At 41.8% G+C, this 25,868-nt stretch overlaps 1 long non-coding RNA gene across 1 annotated transcript; it reads left to right on the top strand.

Annotated features, from left to right (window-relative positions):
• The first annotated feature begins 224 nt into the window (after positions 1–224).
• Positions 225–16,629, top strand: LOC125291186. The gene is made up of 3 exons (XR_007192944.1): positions 225–338; positions 16,396–16,498; positions 16,583–16,629. It is a non-coding gene; the product is annotated as an uncharacterized LOC125291186 (long non-coding RNA).
• Positions 16,630–25,868: the final 9,239 nt, after the last annotated feature.

The following is a 25,868-nucleotide window of genomic DNA, read 5'->3' as shown; positions in this document are numbered from 1 at the left end:
ATGAAAAATTATATAAAAAATTCACAGACAACATATGTTCACATTCATGGCACAATTCAAACGGGACCCGAAAATAATAATTTTCTCACATTCACTTGCATTGACGATTTATCAATCTAGAGGTCCACTGGGGGTTTAGCGGATGGGCGGGACTTATCAGCTCTATTAGAACCGGGTTTCGGTGCCCAACTCTTATTCGCACACATCTTTGGTGTATAGTAAGTCCGAAGGCTGGTCTCACAACAATGCCCAGTGACTGCCATGATTTGGCGGCTTTCTAGGCCCGCCTTGGATAGATGATGGACAGTGATTTGTGTATGGAGGAAGCCCCACCTAAGGTAATTAACGGGTTACAAGTGTTAAAAATTACGCTGCAGGCTAGGTTAATGTTGGACGTTTTAAACGGGCATCCATGATTATCATTTCTTACCTCTTTGGAGATTGTTTTCAGCATGTTGCCGAGGTAATGGTCCTCCAAGGGCTCTCTGGTGTACCAAACTGTACATCGTGAGTTGTAGATTGTGGAAACCGCTTAGGGTGCAGATAGAAGGCCGTGGCATCTGCTGGACACTTTTAAATATATATATTTTTAAACTCCACACCAGACATAATAGATCCTCTGTAGCATAGCCTACATGAATCCTTGCAGGCCTTGCAGGAGCGCTCTTTGTGGATCACACAGATCCTTGTTATTTTTGGTGTCGGGGTTGTATGCAAAGGTGACGTACCAGTGTTTCCCACAGAATTGGATTCAATTTGTGGCGGTAGCTGACTTTGACAACAGGGGGCTAACACAGTTGAAAGGCTGCTGATGTGTGGATGCAATTCATAACGTCTTCTGCATAGTTAAAATAAAGGTTCGTACTTCTCCTTGGGACAAGCACTTTTGAATTTTGGAAAACACTTTTCCATTTACATCGGGATTTTGCATTCAGTGTCAGAGTCAATAAAATGAGCCCTTCAACGAAATTGACAGGCAGCTTAGAAGTAGGCTAAGCATACTAAATTCGACATCCAAACAGTATTCTAACGTTAGCTTTGAGATACTGCTTGATTTCATAACTTAACTTAGTTTAGTCTCTTCAATGTAGCCTACTATGCTGTGATAAGACCTTAGAGTTCACTTCAATGCAGCAGTTTTGAACAAATTTATATGTAGCATGGTCACGATGCTAAGCGGATTTAATAGCAATTTAGCCAGACGTCTTCTATGCAATGCTTCTATGTGGCAACAACAATCCTTCAACAATCGTGAATATTTTGTTAATAGTATGGGGAATTGTGTTATTTTAGGAATGATTCATATAGATTTTTGCAACTGGTGTTTTTTTACTTGCTAGGACCCCACTGAATACAAAACAACCTGTTTCCAATTTTTTTCTTCATTTTCAGAGCCAAAATTCAAGATGGCGGACAATATATGCGGATAAATAATATAAAGGCTTAAAGTGGTCAACTTTTTGATAAATATACACCTAATAAGGTAGACAAGTGAGATACAGACTATTTTCAAAAGATGTATTGCATCATTTGCCAAACAATTTGGAGAAAAAATGAAAAAAGATTAAAAAAAAAATCTGCATCTGTTTCATTATTGAAGAGTTCAACAAAACATTGTCATTGTCACTCAAGTATTTATCCTCACCACTGTCACTGTCTTTTTAATATTGGTGTACATCTCCTCAGAGCCTTCACACCTGCAAAGTTGCGTGAATGGTAAGTTGTTACTCTTGCAAGAACACCTTACTTATACTGCATTGGCTGGCAAGACAACACTTCACAAGTTCCACAACAGCCTCTGGTGCTGGTGGAAGTTTTGACAGAACAGGAGCCCATTGCCCCTCAACAATTTGTCTCCATCCCAGTGATAGTGAGTCAAGAATTTTTGGAGCAGGCACAGTATCGTGTGCCCAAACATTTGCTTGCCTGTGTGCTTTTAGAATTTAAATTTAATTTCAGTTATAGAGCGTCAAAACATTACACATGTCTCATGGCGCTTTACAGAGTGTTAAACATTCAGACAGAGCCCATGAGTAACAGGGGCAAGGAAAAACTCCCAAGAATGGGAGAAACATATAGGATGAAGCCTCAAGCAGATCCACGACTCAAGGGCCTGACCCATCTGCCTGGGGTCAGTTACAGGACAGTAAGGTCTATATACAGAGAATAGAACATGGTATTTAGAGCCACCTGAGGTATATGTTACAAAGTGGTTGGATGGTTACATAACCAGTATGATAATGCATGAATCCTATTTAGTGTTAAGTTCAAATAGTCCAGTGTAGGGGATGAATTGTCCATAGGAATTAGGAGTTGTCATTGGGCAAATAGTGGGTCGCTAGGCTGCGCGGGCAGGAATCCGAGCATGGGGACAGCAATAGGCGATGGTAGGGCAATCATAGGGATGGGATTTCCCTAGTTTTTCCACTCCCTGGTTGGGTTTTAGAGTATTAAACATGTTCCACCAAAGGGCTTTAGCTGTTTGAAAACCATGTTTTGAGGAGCTGACACAAATTTCTCACATCCAGCTAACACGTCTGGAGATGGATGAGGACCTACTACAAGCCTACAAAGTGTGTTAATGACTTGATTGACTTGAAACAGAAACCTTTCCTTTCCCACGGGATAAGCGGTAAATGGCGGGACAAACGGTTGACTTTCAATTTCCTGATAGGATAGGATACAATAGGATACCCGATAGGTCCACCGACTCTATGTGATTGTCCTGAGCGAAGTTTGCTGTTTCTGAAACCAGTCACAATTCATGGATGAAGGCAGACTGTAGTGGGCAGCATTACGCTTGCATATAATCAACAAATTCATATGTTCCCACAATTTCCTGCAAGTCCTGTTAAAAGAATTATTTAAGACCAAAGAGCTCATTGTGGACTTCAGGAAGTCTAAAGCTAGCACACACACCCATTCTCATCAATGGGACTGAAGTGGAGTGTATCACCAGCTTCAGATTTCTGGGTGTCCACATCTCTTGGACCTTCAACACCTCTACCCTGATCAAGAAGGCTTACCAGCATCTCTTCTATCTGAGGAGGCTAAAGAAGGTCCACCGGCCTCCTCAGATCCTGGTGAACTTCTACCCCTGCACCATCAAGCGTATCCTTACCAACTGTGTCACAGTTTGGTATGGCAACTGCTCTGCCCACAACCGAAAAGCGCTGCAGAGGGTGGTGAAAACTGCCCAACGCATTCCTCACTCCCCTCCATTGAGGCCATCCAGGGCAAGCGATGCTTGCATAAGGCGCACAGCAGGTTCAGAGGAAGCTTCTTTCCTGCAGCTGAAGTCAATGCCTCCTTGCCTGTGCCTGTTGAGGTGTCCATGACCATGGCAACCTTGACAGGGACAACAAGGAGGCAGACCCCCCCCTAAATGTATGTTGTTCAAACATTGTTCTCATTACATAGCCATATTTATTCTGCTCTTATAAGGTAACTGTTAATACACTGCACATATTTATATTACTCTAAACCTCTCTACTTTATACAAATCAACTGTATACTACTGTCTACACTGCACTATATTTCTTGACCTGTCTATGCACCACCTGTCTATACTTTGCAGTGTTTCCCACAGAATTCAGTTATATTTGTGATGGTGGGGGTTGCAACAGTTTTGTGCAGCATGTTTATGATGCTAACCTGATTTAATCACGATTTAACCAGTCATCTTTTATGCCAACAACAATCCTTACACAAATGACAATGTTTTCTTTAAACGTGCATGCAGAGGAGGGGCAGGTTCGTTGAGAGAGAGAGAGACAAGGAAAGGCTTTGCAAAGGTGCCTATAGCTCTACAATGAAAGGATTTCATCCAATTTAAATAGTACAACATGGCAAATCATTGTGTGGTGGTCAAAATTGATATTGTGGTGGGCCGCCACAAGTAAGTCAATGTATGGGAAACACTGCTTTGTATATCACATTGCACTTTTCTCCTTTTTTGCACTTCTGGTTAGACGCAAGCCACATTTCGTTGTCTTCATACTTGTACTCTGCAATGGCAATAAAGTTGAATCTAATCTACTCTAATCTATTGGGGTGAGTGCAGAACATTACTTTAATTCAAATGATTATTAGATTATGTGAAGGAAACTTTTAAATCAGTCAATGTGTTTTTCCGGGTATGCCAATAAATAGTATAATGGTGGTTACACCCATCACTGGTTGATAATCATGACATCTCATGTCACCCATGGTCATATTTATTACCTCAAGTCATTCAATTTTATTAGAAAATGTATGTATATAATGATACCTAACATATATCCATTTAAAACGTTTAAAAAGGCGATTATTTGCAATTTTTGGTGATATATCCGCCATCTTGGATTTTGGACCTGTGCAGTCCGGGAAAAAATTGGAAACAGGTAGTTTTGCAAACTATAGGGTCTGAAGAAGTGAAAAAACATAATTTGCAAAAATCTATATGAAATGTTCCAAACACCTTTTTTTGCTACATATCGCCCTGCACTATAAATGCACATGCAGAGGAGGGGCAGCGGGCTACGAGAGAGCGCGGGGCGGGGCAAGGAAAGGCTGCGTGCAGCTCAATGGCAATGCAAGGATTTGACCTTTAATTTAATTTAATTTAATTTAAATTAAATATAACATAGAATATTCATCTGTGGCGGCCGATTTTTATTCCGTGGCGCCCCGCCACAGATTAGTCAATGTATGGGAAACACTGCGTACTCTTGACCATTTTCGTCAACCTTGATGGTGAATGACTGCGGAGTGAACTCCCGGTTTCCCTCTCTGCTGCGACATGCCATGGATAATTGGATGTTTAACCAGACCTTACGGACAAGTTGTTTGGCTGTTCACATTACCTTTTAAAATGTGGCCTATATCAGATTCCAATGTGAACTGTTTGCGGTTTCGAACTGACCCGCATGTGCTAAAGAACAATAATAATAGGCTTGTTCGACTTGATTCAGATCTGACTTGATGTGATGCATGCTGGGTTGAACACAATGCATACTGGTTAGAAATCCTGTCTGACTTCTGGCAGCCGGGAGGGACTTACCACCGTGTCACCATGTCACATGAACTTAAAGGAGAATTCCGGTGTGATATTGATCTAAAGTGTGTTGAAACATGATATGGAGTGTGAACGTATGTCTCATGGATCATCTTGGCTTGTCCCCTGCACTCCGAAATCTGGCGCTAGTTAGCCGATGCCATCAACAGGTTTTCAAAGGGGGTGCCTCGGGCATCGGCCTAGCCATGCACATAAATCACCGTTTTACACCATTTACGAGGCTCAAAGTAGCTCCACACTTCATTGGTAGACTGCCGAGGGCCCGGACATTTAAAACGAGACATTGATAACTTTGAAAAATCACTGGTAGTTTATTTACAAGACGATTTATACAGACAGTACCTTCAGGAAGTTTACCGTTCGCCGCCATCTTGAATTTAGTCACGATAAGTCGAGTGGCGAGTACGAATGAACAGGTATGATCAGGATCAGATTACAAAAAAATGTACAATGAAATGCATGGATTCCAGTTGCTGCAACTGGAATTGCATTTGCTAACTGGTAGCATCGGCTAACTAGCGCCAGATTTCGGAGTGCAGGGGACAAGCCAAGATGAGCTATGAGACAAAAGTTCACACTCGGTATCATGTTTCAACACACTTTAGGTCAAAATCACACCGAACTTCTCCTTTACGTTAACATTGTTATCTAACCTTATCGGAAGACTATATTTAATTTTTATTCAATGTAATTATTGGTATGTGTATTGGAGTCTGTCTCAGCACAGTGTCATTTTATTCTGACACTGTAAATGGTTATCCCCCCTCCCCCCAACCGTCAACTTGTTACTTGATAGCCTGAGGTAACTGGGGTTGATTAACATTGTAGCGTTAAAGGTAGGCTAACTTTATCGTGTCTGTCATCCATTTAAATTGAAATGAAAATGAAAACACAACATAGTTAGGTCGAGGTGACGGGATTTGATATCAATATTGGGCTACTACACGTTATCATGTTGTCAGCCTTAACGATAAGACAACATATGAAGAGATAACATTAGTCTTTTTTATTCACTGACCGATGGAACCACAATTTCGCGAGAACTGATGGCAGCATCATTTTAAATGATTCATATGACGTCATGAGAGTGAAGAGGGAGAGCAAGGACAGACAGTAGTCTCGTCCTCTTCCCCCTGATGATGTGTTGGCGGCTTCCAGAAAAGCAGCATCTTCAATGGCTATTGATCCAGAAAATAGAATGTCTGTGCTAGGTCTGCACCAGTTACAGTTTGGCCTCTTCAGGGGCAAAACCTTCAGGTGGGTGGTGGAGAATGCTCTGGGGTATGGAGGATACCTCGTGGCATCGATGATCCTGGAGCACAGTGAGGTAAAAGACTCCATGAGCAACAGGGCCAACAAGGAGGCTTTTAGGGAGTACATGGAGATGTTTCCTGAGGGCTGGGAGGCTATCTCCTTCAAACTCCAGCGGTCCCAGGCTCGTAGTAAAGTAAACGGTAACTTTAAAACAAGAGGCTACATTAAGATTCTGGAGGAAAAGATCAGGTAGTGTGCTGAGAGACCTGCCCCAATAGGCGGCATTTGACCATTAAAAACCACACAAAACATACAGCCAAACAAGGCAAGAAATGGTTAGAGAACAATATCAACATCTTAGAGTGGCAAGCCATAGTACAGACTTCCCACCGTCAAAAAAGTGAGCACAAAGCCAGAGTGAAGGCAAATAATCGTTTCCAGATGGATAGCGAACCTATCGCTGAGTCTTTAATTGGAATACTGTAATCATTGGAGCCTATAGTCATGAGCCAGAGCAGAAAGCACACAGTTAGACTATGAACGAAAAATACACGATTTGTATGAAAAAAATACACGATTTGACAGAGCAGCGTAGTCGCCAGCGTACCCGTGACACCAAGACATACAACATACAAATGAATAAATAATAAAATGTAAAAAAAAAAAAAAAGAATAAAATAAATACAAAATAAATAAAAAAGTAAAATCAAGACAAACGGTAAACAAATAATTGGGCAGTGATGATGACTCGTTATGTGAAAAACACACAACATAAAACATATGGGGCTCTTGAACTGTCAATAAGTTAGAGCACAGCACAGGTTAGCCGCCCCCCGCAGTCTCTCCAGGCGGGGTCATCCCTATGTTCCCCGCTCGGGGTTAGGATTATGGTTAGGGTTTTAAAAAAGGGTCCTTATGTTCCCCGGTCCCATACAAAGCGGGGAACCTAGGACCCGGAGAACATAGGTACGCTCCCCTCCAGGCAGACTGCGAAAAGCCAGGCCGCAGAACAGCAGCCCATGTACTGGATCTCCGCCAGCAACACAAGATACCGGTAGCATTGCTGGTCATCTGGATAGCTCTGGAAGGCAGTGCAGTCTGAAGCCACAAGCGATCTCTATGCACCGTTAGTTCAGAGTTCCCCAGCAAACTCCCAGTCCAGGCAGCTAACAGCAACATTAGCATGGCAGCTAAGCAGGAACTCGATGGGCGGACCCATTGCACCGCGGCGGATCCCTCACAGACAGGGCCGGCGGAAGGAAATCCTGCGCCCTGGGCGAAATAGGAATATGTCGCCCCCATGTTCATAGACTGTGTGCCACTTTCGACTGTGTGCTACCTTCGCAGAAGCCCCTGGCTGCAGCGTGCAGATCGGGGCTAGTTTCAATGTGGGGTAGCTCAACGTTGCGATCCAGTAGCGCTGGAAATAAGCAAGGGAAAAAATGGTAGCCTACAATTAAGCAATCAGGTTTTTCACGTAACATAAACATATTATTATTACAGGCTATTATACAGAAATCGAACTACCTATTTAATATGATGTTGCAATATGTTAGGTGTGTTGTGCATTTAAACGTGACATTAGGAACGTACTTTGAGTGTCGCTGTCTCATAATCACCCCACGATAGGACCATCTTATTGCGGGGAAACAAGCTCATTGCTCCCCTGATTCGGTGACATGGTGAGATTCAGATTTTACCTTATTACAAGGCCGTAGTCATGATGTCAACATGGGGGACCAAATCTGTGGTGGGGTCTGAGGAACCTCCAAACAGAATTTCAATACATTTCCTACCATGCAAAAGTATTATTAAAAATCACAAACAAGTCGTTAGTTAAGTCAGTCAATTAGGGTATTCCAAACTTTTGACGGACATAGGCATGGCATGGATGGATTATGAACCCCTGGGCACAGATACCCCCCCCCCCCCTCCAGATAGAGGGCTCCTAAGGCATTCTACCACGGGAGATTTGTTAAAAAAAAAAAGCCCCTTTAAATGATGACTTCTGTCTATCACCGCGAGTGCATTGTAAACGTTTTTTTCCAACTTGTGTGCCGTCGCCACGTTTGATTCTTATGTTTTGCCTGCATGGATGCGCGATTCAGTGCGCATCTAAATAATATGCAAGATGCAACAACCATTTATAAGAGGCCTATAAAGAGGGTAATTCTTGGCATTAGTACTAGCATATGAATGCGTTATTTATGTTGTAAGACATGTGAAAGAAATGAATGGCACAGGCTTGCACAAATTCATCATTTAAAATAAAACATTTCACTTTCGCTATCATTGCGAGAATAGGTTACAATATGGAAAATGTTTCAAAGTTCCCTTTGAGTCTGTGCTACAACTTTCCAACAAGTTTTGTGAGAATTGTACCTTTTTGAAGCTTTTGATAGCGCACGCCACTAACAAAAAACTAGGGTGACCAGATGTGCTCTTTTTCCAGGACATGCCCTCTTTGAGACCATAAAAATCGTCCAGAATTTTGTTATTCTAGAGCCTCAAACGTGTTTACAGCGAATTTGCATTGCGTTTCTCTCTGTCGTTCACAAATTAGTTCAAAATAGCCTTTTGAGGCAGTGTTTTCACAAACCAAAAAGAGGATACAATCAGGTCACCCTAGAAAAATGGAAAACCACCAGGTCAAACCACTCAGGGGTGTAGGCTACTCTGGAACCATCACTAGGTCACTAATTTATTTACGTTTGATTACATTTCAGATGGTGGTGCTTGTTGGTTTCCTGTAGCGTTTTTTTCTTTATTTTTCTATGTCCGTATATTGGGGGGGACACGTCCCCCTCAATGTCTATGGTGACTACGGCCCTGCCTTATTACATTGTCGTCCCTCTGCTACGTTCCACTGCTAGCAACCTGACGATTCAGGATGAAGATCAGCACCCATACGCGGGAGAAAAGTTGTTCAACCTGTGCACTTTTCTGTATTCTGCAGCACTATGCTTTGAACGTCTCTCTCATTCATGACTGTTATTTAACCGATATCACTGAAAATTAATTACTTACTGCTCCCGCATTTAAAACGTCTATGTCATTATTTGACAATCAATGTGTTTTTAATGTTGTAGCCTATAGCTCGCTGCGCTGTGGCGCCCCTGGTAGTTTGTCACCCAGGGCAATTACCCAGAATGCCCATGTCTTCCGCCGGCCCTGCTCACAGAGTAAGTGAGATTGACCGTACAGCACCTAGCCAGGCCTTGGTGGTGCAGCTTGTGCATCAGTTTACTGCCGGATGGAAGGCTGTCTTTCAGTAGCACCAATACCAGTGATGACTTGCTCTTCAGCCCAATTGGATAGCTAACGTTATATTGTCAGCCAAGTGATGTTAGACAGGGGGAAAAAATGACAAGACTAAAACAAAAACAATCAAAAATAACATGTAGTTAAAAGCTTTCACTATCCAAGTAGATACAAAAATTAAACGTAACATTACATAAAATAATGAAAAATATATATAATCAAACAAAAACAAGATGCTAGACAGAGCGGTGTACTCGCCTGCGTACCCGTAACCTAGCAACCAAGTAAAGAAGTATATCGGCTAGTAATCAAGTGTGACCAACAGGGTCTTTATGCACACTAACCAGAGAATCTACACTTTACCAATCTGTATGCAGGCTGCCCAATGAAGGAACAGTATTGGAGCTGATGTTATAAGAAAATATACTTTTATTAACAGATAACAGACAGACACACATTAAACAAATTTTGGCACCAGGGCAACAAACAATGTTCCGCATAAATTACAGCACACAATCTCGAAGAATGAGTGAATACACCACAACACTTCACACTATATGGACAGTGCACAAACATACACCGATAAGGTTACACTGGGTTTCAGACACCACACTCAAATAGACACCGCAAACAAATTATTGTTTATATAGGGAATATTGCACACTGCCCTAAGCCAAGACAACATGAAAACAAATATAGACCGACATTAAACAGACACACACTCAGAGACAAACGGATATTATAGACGGTAAAACTATGACAGGCTGGCCTCCACTGATGGCGCAGCACAAGACAGTCGTGACGCAGACAGGCTAGATTCCGTCACATAGGATACAACGTACTGCAGTCGTTGCGAACATATTTTATTATTAGTCTTAAAATGTCCATAACATAAAATCATCGTTGAGCCAGCCACAACATTGTCAACATACTGTTGGCCTACCATAGTTTGACTTGTACTGCGCTGCGCTGATTGATAAAGACTGCTGCACAGTGCTGCACAGCACAGCAGACTAGCGTCTTGAGAGCTCAAACAACGCTAAGAGAGAGCTTACGAATGGTCCAGACCAACCTTACGAACGTGTGACTTACAGAAGATATACTTAGCGTACCATAACGTTAAGAGCAGGGGTGAAAGTAAGCCGGTACTGGCTGGTACGGAGTACCACTAAAATATTTGGAGAGGGTACGCCGTACCGGAAAGAAAGCTATGTCTCTGAAAAATATAGCACTTTCAGCATGACAACACAACTGCTAACGTCAAATTACCAGAAGCAACATGTTTCTCCCAAACTATATTTCATATACATCGTTCAGAACTGTATCTGAATTGTGTCTAAACCTCCCGTGCAGCTGGACAGACAACGAGCAAGCTATAGCGCGCGTACAGTAGCCTACAGTAATTGCGCCAACGTGCACTGGTATCCAAAGTGTTTTAGCAGACGGCCGTTTCTTGGAAAGTCTCCCAAATAAAAAAACAAACACACAGGCTAAAGAAAAATATGTTGATGTTTCAATAGCCTATTCTGGTTTTATGTGTGCAGTGTTTCGCTGGAGAGACAAGAGTCAGACATCGTGTGTACGGCTTAACCAGATCTTGCGCAGCAATAATGAACGTGTTTTAGCGGACAAAAGTATGTTGCAGTCTCCCAAATAAAAAGGCATGACTCAAAGAAACGTGTTTCATGAAATACAGTAGCCTATATAAAAAAACAATTGGAAGTGGGAGCGAGCAGAGTAGGCTAAATAAATAAATAAATGTTGAAATTAAGTGTTTGCAATTTATTCATAATCAAAAACAGATACAGGTGGGTTAAATAGTGATACTAGAGTGATAAGAAGTCCTAGTGAATGCTTAATAAGTAGACTATAATACAGTAAATAAACAAATAATAAATAATAAGGCCAAGTGAAATTTTCTGCGCGCGCATTATAACTCTATATCATAGTACCACCAAGAAATAAAAACTACTTTCACCCCTGGTTAAGAGAGAGGTAAAGGAATAGGTTAAGAACTACTTTCACTTGAATTTCCCTTGGGGATCAATAAAGTATCTATCTATCTATCTATCTTAGCAATAAGAACGTTTTGGGGAACCGGCCCCAGACCTATAAGTACTAGGCATCGTATCAACCAGGGAAAAGGGAGCTAGTAAGTTACATTCCTAAAAAAAGTGTGGATGAAATACAAGCTGTATGCACTCGCTTTAGTTTTAACGTGATTGAACCAGTATAGATAGTAAACAAGCTGTATACACTCTCCGATGTCGGCGTAGCTTCTGTCTGAACAATGACAAACAGGACAGAGTCAGACCTATAAGTACTAGGCTTCGTATCAACCAGGGAAAAGGGAGCTAGTAACTTACATTCTTAAAACCAGTGTGGATGTACTAGTCGCTAGGGCTGGGCGATATCGCTGAAAACTGTATCACGATATAAGTATTTCATATCAGTCGATATCGATAATTATTGCTTTAAAAAAAAAAAAAAATTCAGATAAGGACCAGAAGAGGGGAAAAGTTCAATTCAAACACTTTTATTTTAAACTTAACTTTCCTCTGATTTTAATCACCTCAGTTATCAATCAAAGCAAACAGGGAAAAGAAATAGCAACACACTCATGAAAAACACTCAAATAAATAAATGTGCACATAAGTCTAATGAAAAGCAGCACTGGTTGAAGCCTGAAAATATTGTAGCCTAGGCTAAACAAAGTAGCTTACAGTAATTTGCTAGTTTATCATAGTCTAGTTTCCCCACGTGTGTTTAAGTTTCAAATGAATACCTTTTCTTCTTGGGACAGGCCCGCTTGAGTCTTGGAAAGTACTTTTCCATTTGCATCAGGATTGAGATGATTAGAACTTAGCAGTCAATTTGAATGCAACAGTTTTGAACAAATTCGTGCAGCTTGCTAATGATGCTAACCGGATTTAATAGCAATTTAGCCAGTCGTCTTGCACGATTGTGAATGTTTGGATTACGTGCATGCTGAGGAGGGATGCGCCTGATGTTGGGAGAGAGAGAGAGTGTGTGTGCACGGAGCAAAGATAGAGAGTCTGTGTTGAGGTAGGCCTACTATCGCCTACTCTGGTACATGGATTTCTATGCAACGTCACGAAAACATGCGTGCGCAACCAAGAGGCAGAAAGTACCATAGAGCAATGCAAAAGAATAAAATGAGTTTTTGTGCTGAAAACTGCACCAATTCGAAATCACGATGGTTAGAGAATGTTAAATATGTTCAATATCCCTAACGGATTGCATGTCTTCGCCAAAAATGACAAAATACGATGTTATATTAATAATGCAAATTAATGTCAAACTTTGAAATATAGTCTGAAATGAGATGTTATTATCATTGAGACAACAGGGGTATACAAAAAAATCCGATTGTACCTTACAGCAGCTGACTATTTAGGTTAAGTTTATAACGTTGTGGACGGCCACCAAGCGTCTTCTGCCTCACGGCTGCGCGCGCATCTAGTTTTGTTGGTAAACGGGAAACCCGTGTATAGCTACAGTGCAAGATATATTTAGCCTATTTATTTTTGGACAACGTAAGGAGGTGTGTGTTGCTTTTAATTATCGAATGTTCTATCGAACGTATTTTTTATTGATATTGATTATGTCTATTGCGATACATATCGCTATCGTTTTATCGCCCAGCCCTACTAGTCGCTGTGTACTCTCTATCGTAGCGAAGTTTCTGTGCAGCATGCACCGTTTGAGGTTCGTAGTCACGCACCCCAGGCTGAGCTACAAAACAAACAGTTGGCCAAGTCAAGCACTAACACATGAATACAAGAGTTAAGCATAAATAGGAGCTGAACAGTCTAAAAGAAACTTACAATCTTCACTATGCACCACCGACACACCAACTTCCTAATTCACCGTTTCAAACAGGCCGCTTTCATGTCCTCTAGTAAGCTGGCTTTATTTAAGCGCTGTACCACTTGGTCTAATCAATTAGCACCTGAAGGCAGGGCATCAAGCTGCATTCCCCATCGTACCCGCTACACAAGTAAGCAAGCTGGCGTTACCTGTCATCGATTAGCAACAAACTCGTAGCTGCTAGGTCTAGAGAGGATGTTAAGTTTAACCAGAGACTTTCTAATGTGGAGACACAGCACTCAGAAAATCCTCCATAGAAATGCATGGGTTTAGTTTGTAACGCCAATATGGCCGTGTCTACACATATCCCAAACCGTCGACATGTGAATACATTGAGCCAATCATGTGGTGTGATGTGAATACATTGAGCCAATCATATGGTGTGTTGTGAAGACATCGTGCCAATCATGTGTTGTGAACTCGCAGCTGGAGCATAATTGGTGTCGTGAAGCCTTGCGCACGCGCATTTCTGCTGAATAGGATGCCCTATGAGTGCCCAAAAAGCGTTGCAATATGGCCGCCGAGTGGAGGGACTTGCCTAAAAGGACTCTGGTTTAACTCTAGCTAGTTTGGGGGGGCCTATGCTTACCACAGTTTGGTGATATATATATCACACCTTCGGGCCACCAAGGAAGATGCAGCTCAGGCTGGTAGTGAGAACCGTGAACACCTTTTGACCGAACTGAAAAAAAAAGACAATTATTAATGATTTCAAACTATTTACCGTGAAAGGAATTTTGAGAAATATAATGTCTTCAATGTTGGCCTGTGTCTCTTAATTGTTTTTCAGGCCTGAAACTGATCTGGAAATATCGGAATCCATGCGCTTTTTTCGTGGATTACCATGCTCCTTTACAAGTTGCCCAACGGTCAGCCTAAGGTAGCTCAGCTCCACATCAGGACTAATAAAAGTCCTGGATGAACTTGCTGGGGATCCTGTTGAAAAATATTTGTCATTCCCTTACAAACAAATGTGGATATGCAGAGGGAGAATAACAATGTTTGTATGGTATTTGTACAAATGTTAGAATCTTGCCAGTCGAGTCGAGTTCAGTGGACTAACCATTTGTGTGGAGGTCCTTCCCTTTTCTGAAAATCAGAATCATTTCTGACTTCCACTCCAGAATTTGTCCAGATATTCTGGTCCTGCTTAATCATTATTAGAGTGTTTTAGTAAACAGCAAAGTAAAACATCTTACTGACCAGTTTAAGAAACATACAATAGCATAATTGTGTTATAAAGTGATACTTTTAAAGGTTTTATAAGCTATTCTGAGCATATACCTAGCAACCAACATGATTACCAAGGTATGGGTTTTATTGATGGTTTTGATGGTCCTTGTCAGCTGTCTGCTGCTGTGTCTTCCCACCCGAAATCTCTTCCTGGGGACGGACCCTTTGTGGTTCTGTGTGGCACTCAGAAACAGGCCTCCCGCTCGGCCTCCTCCTTCCTGTCTCCAACCTCTGGCCTAAACACTCTCTCTTTCTTGTTCATTTCTCTCTGATTCTTTCAACTCTTGTTGTCCAAGAATGTGTCCAGATCATCCAGAACATTTAGGACATCTTCAGGGATTTCCATGGGCATAGTGAATTACTTCTTGTAAGCTTCGTTGTCCAGTACACTTTTGCCATGCTCGACCTGCTTCAGCTCATTTATAAGGAGCCTTTGTAGTTCTATTTTGGTCTTCCTTTTGTTTTTCTTTTTTTAGTTTCATCCACGTCCTTTTCAGTGTTAACTCCCAAAGCCTCCAGTTCATTCAGAGCAGATAGGACATGTTCAGGGATCTCCATGGGCATAGTGAATTCCTCTTGTCCAGTCCAGTTTTGCCTTGCTCGACCTGCTTCAGCTTCTTTATTAGGAGCTTTTGTAGTTCCTTTTAGGTCTTCTTTTTTGTTTTTTTTCTTTTTAGTCTCATCCATGTTAACTCCCAAAGCCTCCAGTTCTCTTTTTAGTCTGTATTTTTTGACGCATCTCTTAATTGTTTTGCCTTCATCCTGCCGTGCCGCCAGGCAGCAGGCTAAAAACCAGCAGAACCACATTAAAATCAGATCACCAGAAATCAAAGTTCGAACATCAAATTATCAAAAAATCCTTTAACTGATCCTTAACTGAAGGAGTTCCTAAATTCTTAAAAAGAGCACAGTATAAGGCATCTTCAACCCCACACTCAGTTCTCAGCTGCACATCAATAAATCTTGCATGCTTCAGGAGAGTATCTTTCAACAGGAGTTTATCCATGGCATACTCCACAACTCCAACCAAAAAAGGCCAGTGCTGCCTGCTGGAATTGTTGAGCCTTCTGTGATATGACCTCTCCAGCCTCAAGGAGCCTGTTGAGCGTAGCTATCAGTGAGACAGAAGACAGAGAGAAAGCTCGTAAAATACAGGCATCTTTTATAGGATATCTGTGGGATATTCAAGTTTCAAGTTTATTGTTATATCTTAAACTAGATGTACCACAGAGCGGTACAAAATATGACCGCCGCGTACCTATGTTCCCCGCTTTGTATGGGACCAGGGAACATAGGACCCTTTTTTAAAACCCTAACCATAACCATAATCCTAACCCTAACCCCGAGCGGGGAACATAGGACCCGGGGAACATAGGGATGACCCCGTATGTGTTTAGCTTGGTTTCTTGATGGCTAGCTCGCCAGCTAGTGGCTAGTAACCAGACCTGCATAGGGCTTCTTTAAATGCAACACCCCTGTGAAATATAGGTTGTGCTACTTTGTCAAGAAAAACAATTAAGATATCTAAAGCTATCTAATTTCAAAACAGCTGACATATTTGTTGATTGCACTACATGTGTCCCTTGATAAATTACTTGTACAGAGTGAAAAAAATAACTTGATTATCTAAACTTAAATCTAGTCATTGAACTGAGTAGCAAAAATTGCATTTGAATCTTTTATGACATTACATTTTGCAGATGACGAAATTCATCAAGAAACTTTGTTCAAGGTTCATGACACCAGCAGCTCTACGAGAAGTTCATGAGTCCACTTACTAGGACCCATTGCACCAACTGCCAGGTAATGCTTTGAAGTCACATAGGGAGATAAACCTGTATGCTTATTGACAACAAATACACCTTTTCTATAACCTGACTCCGCCAGATGGATGCTTCGCATTTGCTCTGCATGTCCACCTGGGAACTTTCCGTTGGAGAACTTTTGGGAAGGGGCGGAAATACTGGTGAGCTGATTGGATAAACCATCTGTCTATCACCACCTATGTTGGTTATCGACGGGCCAAATCAACCAATTAGATGAACGAAGTGTTCTTCTAATGCCTTTGTTTAACATACAATTAAGTTAGGTAACGTAACTAACGTTACATTTTTTTTTAACCATTTGTATGTGACATGAACCTAATCAACGACAATTCCCATCAAGTTTTCACGGTAGGCCTTACACTTCTGAAAAAGTATATTCCTCCATCATGAACTGGAATTGGCCGTGGAGGATGTCTGTGTCGTTCATTCCTCCCAGCTGCATGGCTGAGACTCATAGCTTCACAGCTTCCCCAGGAATACTTTCTAATTTGAATAAAACTTGCGTGATAGCTATGCTCATCTCATCTGCGGATGCCGTCATGATGTTCGCTGCGTCACACCTAAACCCGCCTCAAAACCAACGCTGATTGGTCGTTCGTTTGGCAAACTGCTCCAAATTTTCTCGATCGGAAAGATGCCAGACTGATCTGCGAGTGGAAACCTGAAGCTCGCGAGATCAGGATGGTCTCACGAGGCTACCTTTTCTAAGAATTGAGTGGACTTTCTGATGATGGAAAATGGATACAAAATTGTAAAAAGTATGATACTATATATTCACCCCTCTGCCATCTGGTAGAAGATATAAGAGTATCAGAAACAGCACTATTAGATTCAGAGACAGCTTCTATCCTCAAGCCATCAGGATGCTGAACTCAACCATCTTCACTCTCCTAAATGGCACACTTGTCACTTTTTAGAATTAATCCTTCAACTTAAATTAATCTTTTTTTATTTTACCTTTACTTTATCTACTTTCTATAAAGTTGTAAAGTTGAGATTACTTTGACCACAACAAATGTCATGACTGATTAATGTTATTATGACATTTTCCAAACTATCGGTCAATGGGCGATAAATTAATATTTTAAAAATAAAATAAAAACGGACGAAACATCCTTCAACCATGTCATGAGTGTTGGCGTTGTATAGTTTGTCCACCAGAGGGCACTCTACACCGTCCTTGCTGGCAACACTCGTGTATAACGCGCCACACATCCTGCAACCTGCTGATCCAGCCAGAGTCGGGCAGAGGGAACCAGTTATCCGCGAGTAAGATCATCGGTAAAGTGTGTTCATGGTGACTTGGTCACGAGACATACATTGCTTGAATAACAATTAAAAGAACATCCCCATCAGTTCTCTTAACTCAAATAAGCGTGACAAAATTCGTGAAAACAATGTCCAGTTTTGCTGCTGTTAAATAAGCCGAGAGTGAAGCGGAATTAGCTAGTAATTACGTTACGTTGTTACAGTGTAGTTGACTGTCTGTCCTTTTAACTTTTGACAATGTGACTGAAGATGTATTTCTTTAATAGCGTGACAGTTATAGCAGTGAGACGTATCATCTCTCCCCGGCCTGTTATTTTGAAAGCGTATGTTTTACAATTTGCAGTACGATCCATTGCTAAATTATGGCTCATCAAAGCTAGCTAATGCCATGACTATCAGTGGAAGACCGCTAACGTTAACATTAATGAGCTTGGAAACCACAACAAACTTATTCTGCCTAAATAATGTCATGATTACTGTATTTATAAATAGTATATCTGTAGTTACAGTCCCTGCATTGTAAAATGTAAGTTAGACATGGGAGGAGTGAACATTTAGACATAGAGAAAAAGTATCAAACGTAGCTTGTGCATAAAAGTTAGCTTTTCTTTTACACGTGTGTGAAATCCAATGACGCCAAGTGTGCGTTTCAGATTGTCGTTCAGCCGCAGCATTAACGAGTTACATAATGGATTTAGATCACTAAATAGCAGAGGTGGAAAAAGTACAAAAATATTGTACTCAAGTAAAAGTACCAATACCTTGATGAAATATTACTCAAGTACAAGTTAAAATACCGATCTGAAAATGTACTTAAGTAAAAGTAAAAAGTAGTTCATTTAAAATGTACTTTAAGTAAAAGTTACTTAGTTACTTTTTTTTTTGGGGGTACCAGAACAACCAGTTTTACCAGAGACTTTCTAATGAGGAGATACACCACTCAAAAAATCCTCCCTAGTAGTGCATGGGGTTAGTCAGTTGTCTACAAATATCACAACCCTTCCGCTGCAAAACGTTGACATGTGAATACATTGAGCCAATCATGTGGTGTGTTGTAAAATACATTGAGCCAATCATGTGGTGTGCTGTGAAGACATCGTGCCAATCATCTGTTGTGATCTCGCTGCTGGAGCAAGATTGGTGTCGTGAAGCCTTACGCACACGCATTTCTGCCGAAATAGATGCACGATAAGTGCCCAAAAAGTGTTGCAATATGGCCGCCGAGTGGAGGTACTTGCCTGAAAAGGACTTTGGTCCTAGCTCGAGTTGCTGCAGCCAGCAGCTAAGGCAGCCATGTTCATGCTCCCAGTGTGTACCGCTGTAGCTGCAGCAACTCAAGCTAGGTAAAACCGATTGTTTCAGTTTTGTTCATACCGACAGTACTCGGTGACGTTGAGAAATGGAGATCTACGTGAAAAATCACCGGAGTTCTCCTTTAAGAGCAGTAGTTGATTTTCAAAGTTAGTTGCACTCATCCTTGTGTCGCTTTGCAGTGAACAGTAATCCAGCACAACTGAAAAGCCCCTCACAGGCAGCTGAGGCAGGCAGGCCAATGTTGAGTTGCAGAGAGTTTTTTTTATATTTGGAAACGAGCAGAAGGTTCAGCAGATTAAAGGGCGTCAAACTGGGGGGGAGAGTGGAAAGTATAGGGCCCCAATGGAGGAGAGGGCCCTTGAAAAGTGGAATATGGGGGGTACAACATTTTCACCAGGCATTAGTAATAACTCAGGTAATCCACACATAAAAAATCCAAACAACTCCATAAGTAGAGTCATGTGTAATGAAGTGGAATAACACAGGGAAAAAGTATTGAACAAGCTAAAAAAAAAGCACTAAGGAAAGGGAAGGAACGAGCTGGAATCTGTAAGTAGTTAGAGTAGTTATCCTTTCTATCAGTGCAAATTAATATAAGCTTGGTTAGTATATTGATGGGCTATAAAAAAGGTTTTTCATTACCAAGGTGTCACACAAGAAACATTTCATGATGGATAAAAGCAAAAAGCTCTCCCAAGACCTTTGCAACCTTATTGTGGCAAAACATATCAATGAAACTGGTTACAGATGCATTTCAAAACTTCAGAATCTTCAGTAAGCAGCATGGGAGCCATTATCTGCAAGTGGAAGAAACATCACTGCCATGCAGGATCTCCTCGCAATATTTCTGACCAGGGAGTCAGAAGGATAGTCAATTCCAAGAGCCAAGGACCACTCGGAGAAAGCTCCAGAAAGACTTGAAGGCAGCCAATTCAATTAAACAGTTCTGGAAGTAACTAAAGATCAGGATTCACAAGAGGGACCCCTGGAATCTGTTTAGAACAATGGGCCAAAATCACACCTGATACTGTGACTAATACGTTTTGTCATACAGGAAATGTCTTGAAGCTGTCTTTACAAAGGCTTTTCCACAAAGTATTGAAGAAATTTCAGTAGGCAAGTTCAATACTTTTTTCCTGTGTCATGCCACTTTAATACACATAACTCTTATGTTTGGATTTTTATATATGTGTTAATATAATGTGTGGTGAAAATTTCGAATAGACGAATATATATATATATATTCGAATAGACATATATATATATATATATGTCCACCATATATTTATTTTACCTGAATATTTTAACTTCATAAATGTCAAAATGAATGTCAGACGAAATTTAAAGTTTGACTGACTGGATTTTGTATACAAAACATAGTGAAAACTGTCTAAGGTCACTCTCACTCTCCCTTGCTAAAATCACTTTCAGAAAGACTGCATGGCGCCAGCTTGATTCATGTCCTGTTGTAGGCTACATGCTGATCATTATCACTAGGCTAGTGGTTTAGGGCGCGATTTCTTTTCTCTCCCTTTCTGTTTTCTTTAGTCTTAACTTTTTTTTTTTTTTTACTCAAGTAACGTATGGGATTTTTTATGTAGCGAAGTACAATATTTCACTCAAAATGTAATCAAGTAAAATGTAAAATACCGATTTTTATAAACTACTTACAAAATACAAAATACACAGAAAAACTACTCAATACAGTAACGTGAGTAAATGTATTTCGTTACTTTCCACCTCTGCTAAATAGTAGGTTTTAGAAGGCAGGCAGCAACTGATGATTGAAAATGGTTTGATGTAGCTTGATGGAAATAATTTTAAAAGTGCAGGTAAAGGGATAAGCAAGCCGACATTGTAATTATAAGGTAGCTTATAAGGCAATAGGGACTAATTATTACACACACACACTCAAAACTTTAGGAGTGACCTTTATCTTGTTTAATGATAATACAAATGATGATAGTAATAATGTCATCATTATTTTTTGTAATTATTACTGTCAATAATAATAATAATATTGCTGGTAGTAATAGTTGTGGCTGTAGCAGCAATCATTTTATGTTTATGTTATGTTTTATGTTATGTTGTTTTTTTGTATATCTCACCTGGCTTGTTTACTTTAGATTTTGACAGATGGCAAGTGGAGGACGAAGTCAAGTATGGGAGCATTTCACAAAAGGCCCATCTGGCATCCTCAAATTTAAAAATACATCTAACTTGTGGGCACACCTTAAATCAAAACATAAAGTCATCTACAAGAAGACATTTTATTTATCAGAACTTTAATATATTTTGATGTTCCTCTGTTCCACTGTGACAATATTATTTAAAAATAGTTTGTTTTTAAAATGCATTATCATATTATTTTAGTCAATACTTATAAATAACTACAAATAACTAATGTTAGGGAAATCTGTTAATGTTTTGTGGCGCGTTTCTGAAAAAAAATATATATATATCGGCCGATATATCGGAAAATCGGATTTTTAAATCAACAAATATTTGTATCGGTATCGGCCTTCAAAATCCTTTATCGGTCGGGCTCTAACACACATGCATTCACAGTAATCATACGTATGACACATACACACAGAGTAGACATATGTACACATGCATGCACATGCACACACACACACACAAACATAAACACGTACACACACACATGCACTCAATTCAAGAATTTCTCAGAATTATGAACAGGCAAGATGGGGGTGGGGTTGTATAAAATGTATTTTACATGTGAAATCTGAACTAATCATGTATTGGTACTTGTTGTCTAGCAGATACCAGTGAGAATTGAGTGTGCATAATGCAATTCAGTGAGACGGTTAGAATCATATATGCCTTTCACCTTTAGTTTTTTGCCAGCAGCCAGACCAGCGGGGTCATCCCTATGTTCCCCAGGTCCTATGTTCCCCGCTCGGGGTTAGGATTAGGGTTATGGTTAGAGTTTTAAAAAAGGATCCTATGTTCCCCGGTCCCATACAAAGCGGGGAACATAGGACCCGGGGAACATAGGTACGCTCCCACACATACAGGGCTCACAATAAAACGGTCGAGCAAACACATTGTTCAAGAGACTATCAAACCACATTACAAAAACGAAGTTCACCCAAGGGTAGGCTACTTACAATTTCAACAGCAACAAAGCCAAGTCGGAGTCCGTTTTGCAGTCTTCTTAGAAACTACAATCTGACTACATTTTCGAGACGCGATTGGATACTTCCGTTGAGTCACATCCGGATTTGTTCGGGACGGGACCAGAAAGTTGCATATTCGGTTTTTCCGCGGAGAAGCACTATAGGGGGAGACGAAGCACCCACCAAACGACCCAAAAAGTGTTGTAGAACCATCAGAACAACTCTCAACCTGCATAATTAAGGTCATTTTTGCTAAAATTGTTGCATAGGGCTTTAACCCTTTGAAGTCATCATGTCCGAATCAACGTGAATATCTCCGCGATCGTGTGTGCTAGAAACGAACTAACAGTAGCAATGGAAAGAGCCAGGGATAGCACTTTCAAATGATACCATGGTTGGGTGTGTAACCTGTCGGGATCGCGAAATAAACAGTTTCTTAAAAATACAGAAAATTAATGTGTATTTTTGGAACATTCCATTGTAATCGACCAGGTTTTTATCATGATGTCTAGAGCACTGTCCAAATCAATGCGTCAAGCACTTTCAAATGATTCCATGATTGCGTGTATAACCTACCGGGAACATAGGCTGATACTACATAGGCCAGTCATTACTTTTATAATCATGGGGCAACGCATTGGGCGAACTCGATGTAGGCTAATTCACAAACGAAACAGGCTCTTATACAGAGACTCTTATACAGCACAGCCGAACTCACTGCTCACTCAGAAGAGTAAAAAGGACCGTTACATGCCATTACATCAAAGTCTCGAAAAGTCTCCAAGAACGCCAGAAAAAGTAGCTAGATTTGTCGCTAGTCGCTTTTTACAAAAAAAGTCACTTGGGGGGTCTGAAATCACACTGAAGACAACTCTTGTTCAATGTGAATGAAACGCATCACAGCATAAGACATTCATTGTGCCAAGTGGATGTAGTGAATAAAGTGCAATTTCAAGTAGGCCTTGTAAGACCAGGAACACAACAACATTTGTAGTGAATAAAGTGCAATTTCAAGTAGGCCTTGTAAGACCAGGAACACAGTAACAGTTGAATGCAGCCCTTGTAAGACCAGAACATGTAGAACAAAATGTTAAAAGTTGAGTGCGGCCTTTGTAAGACCAGAATATATAGATCAAAATTAAGAACAAAATATTAGGAATAATTGGAGAACAATTAAGAACAAATTTATTGAAGAACAATCATTAACAAAAACATAAGACCTATTTACATATTTACAGTACAGCTCGAGTTGCATGGCCACCTTCCTTGCCGCCTCATTGTGGCACGTGGGGTAGTACCACTCACCCTCTGGTACTATGATGACATTTATGCACTGTGCGTGGTACCAGAGGGTGCAACTGTCACAGCCTAGCCACAGCACCTGGCCGGACCCCCCAGCAGGTGCCATGCGCCCGCACATGGCACAGTTTGCGGGACCTGCCCGTGCTGACTCCTGGGCCAGCCGAGCCTCCCTAGCGGCCGCCTGACGGGAATCCTCTCCTGCCACGCCTGGAGTTACGCCACCTCCCGCTGCCTCTAGGCGGCCTCTCTCACAGCGCATGCAACCACCTTTGCTGCCTGTGTAGCAGCGGCCTGCTGCTGCCGGACCACGCGCTGGGCTGCCCGACCCTGCCGCTGTTCTCTGCGGGCTGCCTCAGCCTCCCTCTCGGCTCTTTCCCTCATATTGGCGTCTGAGGTGATGACAGTCGCAGGCTGAGGCATCCTCCTCCCCCTCCCCGGCGTGTCAATATGGGGCGGCAGCAGGATGTCGGCTAGTGCCGCCGGGATGACTCCAGAACGTACCAGGGGGTTGGGGAAGTGGCGGCAGGTCGGGCACTGTCCGGTGGTGGTCCCAGCGGCGCCCGTGGTGGTGGTGGAGGCAGCGGCGGCTGTGGTGGAGGTGGCCATGGCTGCGATGGTGGCAGCAGCAGCGCCGGCCGTGGTGGTGGTGGACGAGGAGGAGGACTTGACAAAGTGCCCCAGCCACTTCAGGAACAGGTCGCTGTCCATGTACCCCTTCTCCGACACACCGTAGAGTGCGTTCTGGGGCCCCTCCAGGCCGTAGGCTGTACTGGGGAAGCTCCCCCGGAAGATGACAAAAGGGGGTATGCTTTCCCCAGCAGCGTTCGCACAGCAGTGAACGGTGATGTGCTCTCTGGTGGTCACCTGCTGCGTGTAAACGCACCTCTGCCCCTTGTGGCCTGGAGTGGCCCTTGTCGCCGAATCCCGTCTCGTCACAGTTGTAGATGAGTTCAGGGGTCCCGCTGAATCCATGCTTGTCATAAAGGGCCTGGCAGATGTGGAAGAGCTTGTCCACCCTCGTTCCACCGTAGCCCCATGGAGCCACTCCCTTTCCAAAGGATTGGCCTTCCTGGAGGCTATGGTGGGGTGGCGAGCCCTGAACCGGCTCCACCACATCTTGCTCAGGCCCTTCTCCATGTTGATAAATGGGTTGGGCCGTCCCGACGCCTTACAAATCTGGATGGCCAGCACTAACGCCACCGACTTTGTAATCGGGAAGGCGTGGGCTGCCATCCAGAAAATGTAGCGCAATAGGGCCTCCTCCTCGTCCGGCATCAATGCCCGGTTGGGGTGGGGCTGGAGGGCATATCTCCCCTTCCTCCGGTCCTGGAGGGTGGTGTGGGGGATGTTAAATTGGTCAGCCACCCTCTGGAGGCTGCCCCCCTCCTCCAAAGCCCTTAAGGCCCTCAACATATCCTCCTCAGTGTAGGATTTTTGACGTGGCATTTTTCTGTAAAAAGTACATAAGGCACAAACAAAATAATTTATTATTTTTATTAATTTTACTATATTATTATATTAATGTAATAATTATATTAATTATTATTAGATTACGTCTTGTATCTTACACCTTGCTGGAGCATAACAAATACTTGCTTTCTCTGTTACTGCACTAAAACAAGAGATTTAGATGTGTTTTTGTAGTTTTGCTGTTAGTGCCTGGAAAAACCACTGAAAAGCACCACACGATGGCAGCATTGACCGCAGTCGGTTTACCTTTATCCTCCTGCAGGAATAGAGTGGTGAAGTCCCGCCCCTTCCGTTTGCCTCCATGGGACCTATCTTTCAAAAAAATTTGAACGGCAGTCTATGGCGAAAAATAAATTATTTTCTGGTCCTGGTTGACTTGTGCCTTGAATTACCCATATGATGTTTGTCAATTTTAAAGACAATTTTTCATATATATAAATTTGCAGTTTGTTTCGTAACTATTGAATTACAACATTGTGAAAGATCGTAATTCCAACGACTACAAACCCATCAGTCGCGCTAGTGACGTTAGCTCATTCACAGCCACACTAGATTGTACAAGCATACCAGCAACAGGTCTTAACTGGGCTTTCCTTGCCGAAGAAAATACCATGAGTCAGAGGATTAAACACATCAGGTAAATTGTATTCGTCCATAGACTGTACATTACATACTGTTAGATGACATAGCAGGCAGCAAGATGCAACCGTTAACTAGCATAACAGCTCTTATCGTTTCATTACGTTGGTGACGTACATCGTTCGAGACGAGAGATATAGTCCACTGTGTGGATTCGCACAAAACCAACATAACTTTTGAAGTCTATCGAACAACAGTACTTTCTTGACG

This window comes from Alosa alosa, chromosome 2, assembly GCF_017589495.1.
Source record: "Alosa alosa isolate M-15738 ecotype Scorff River chromosome 2, AALO_Geno_1.1, whole genome shotgun sequence".
Lineage (NCBI taxonomy): Eukaryota > Metazoa > Chordata > Actinopteri > Clupeiformes > Clupeidae > Alosa > Alosa alosa.
This window is presented reverse-complemented; position numbering and strand designations above follow the sequence as displayed.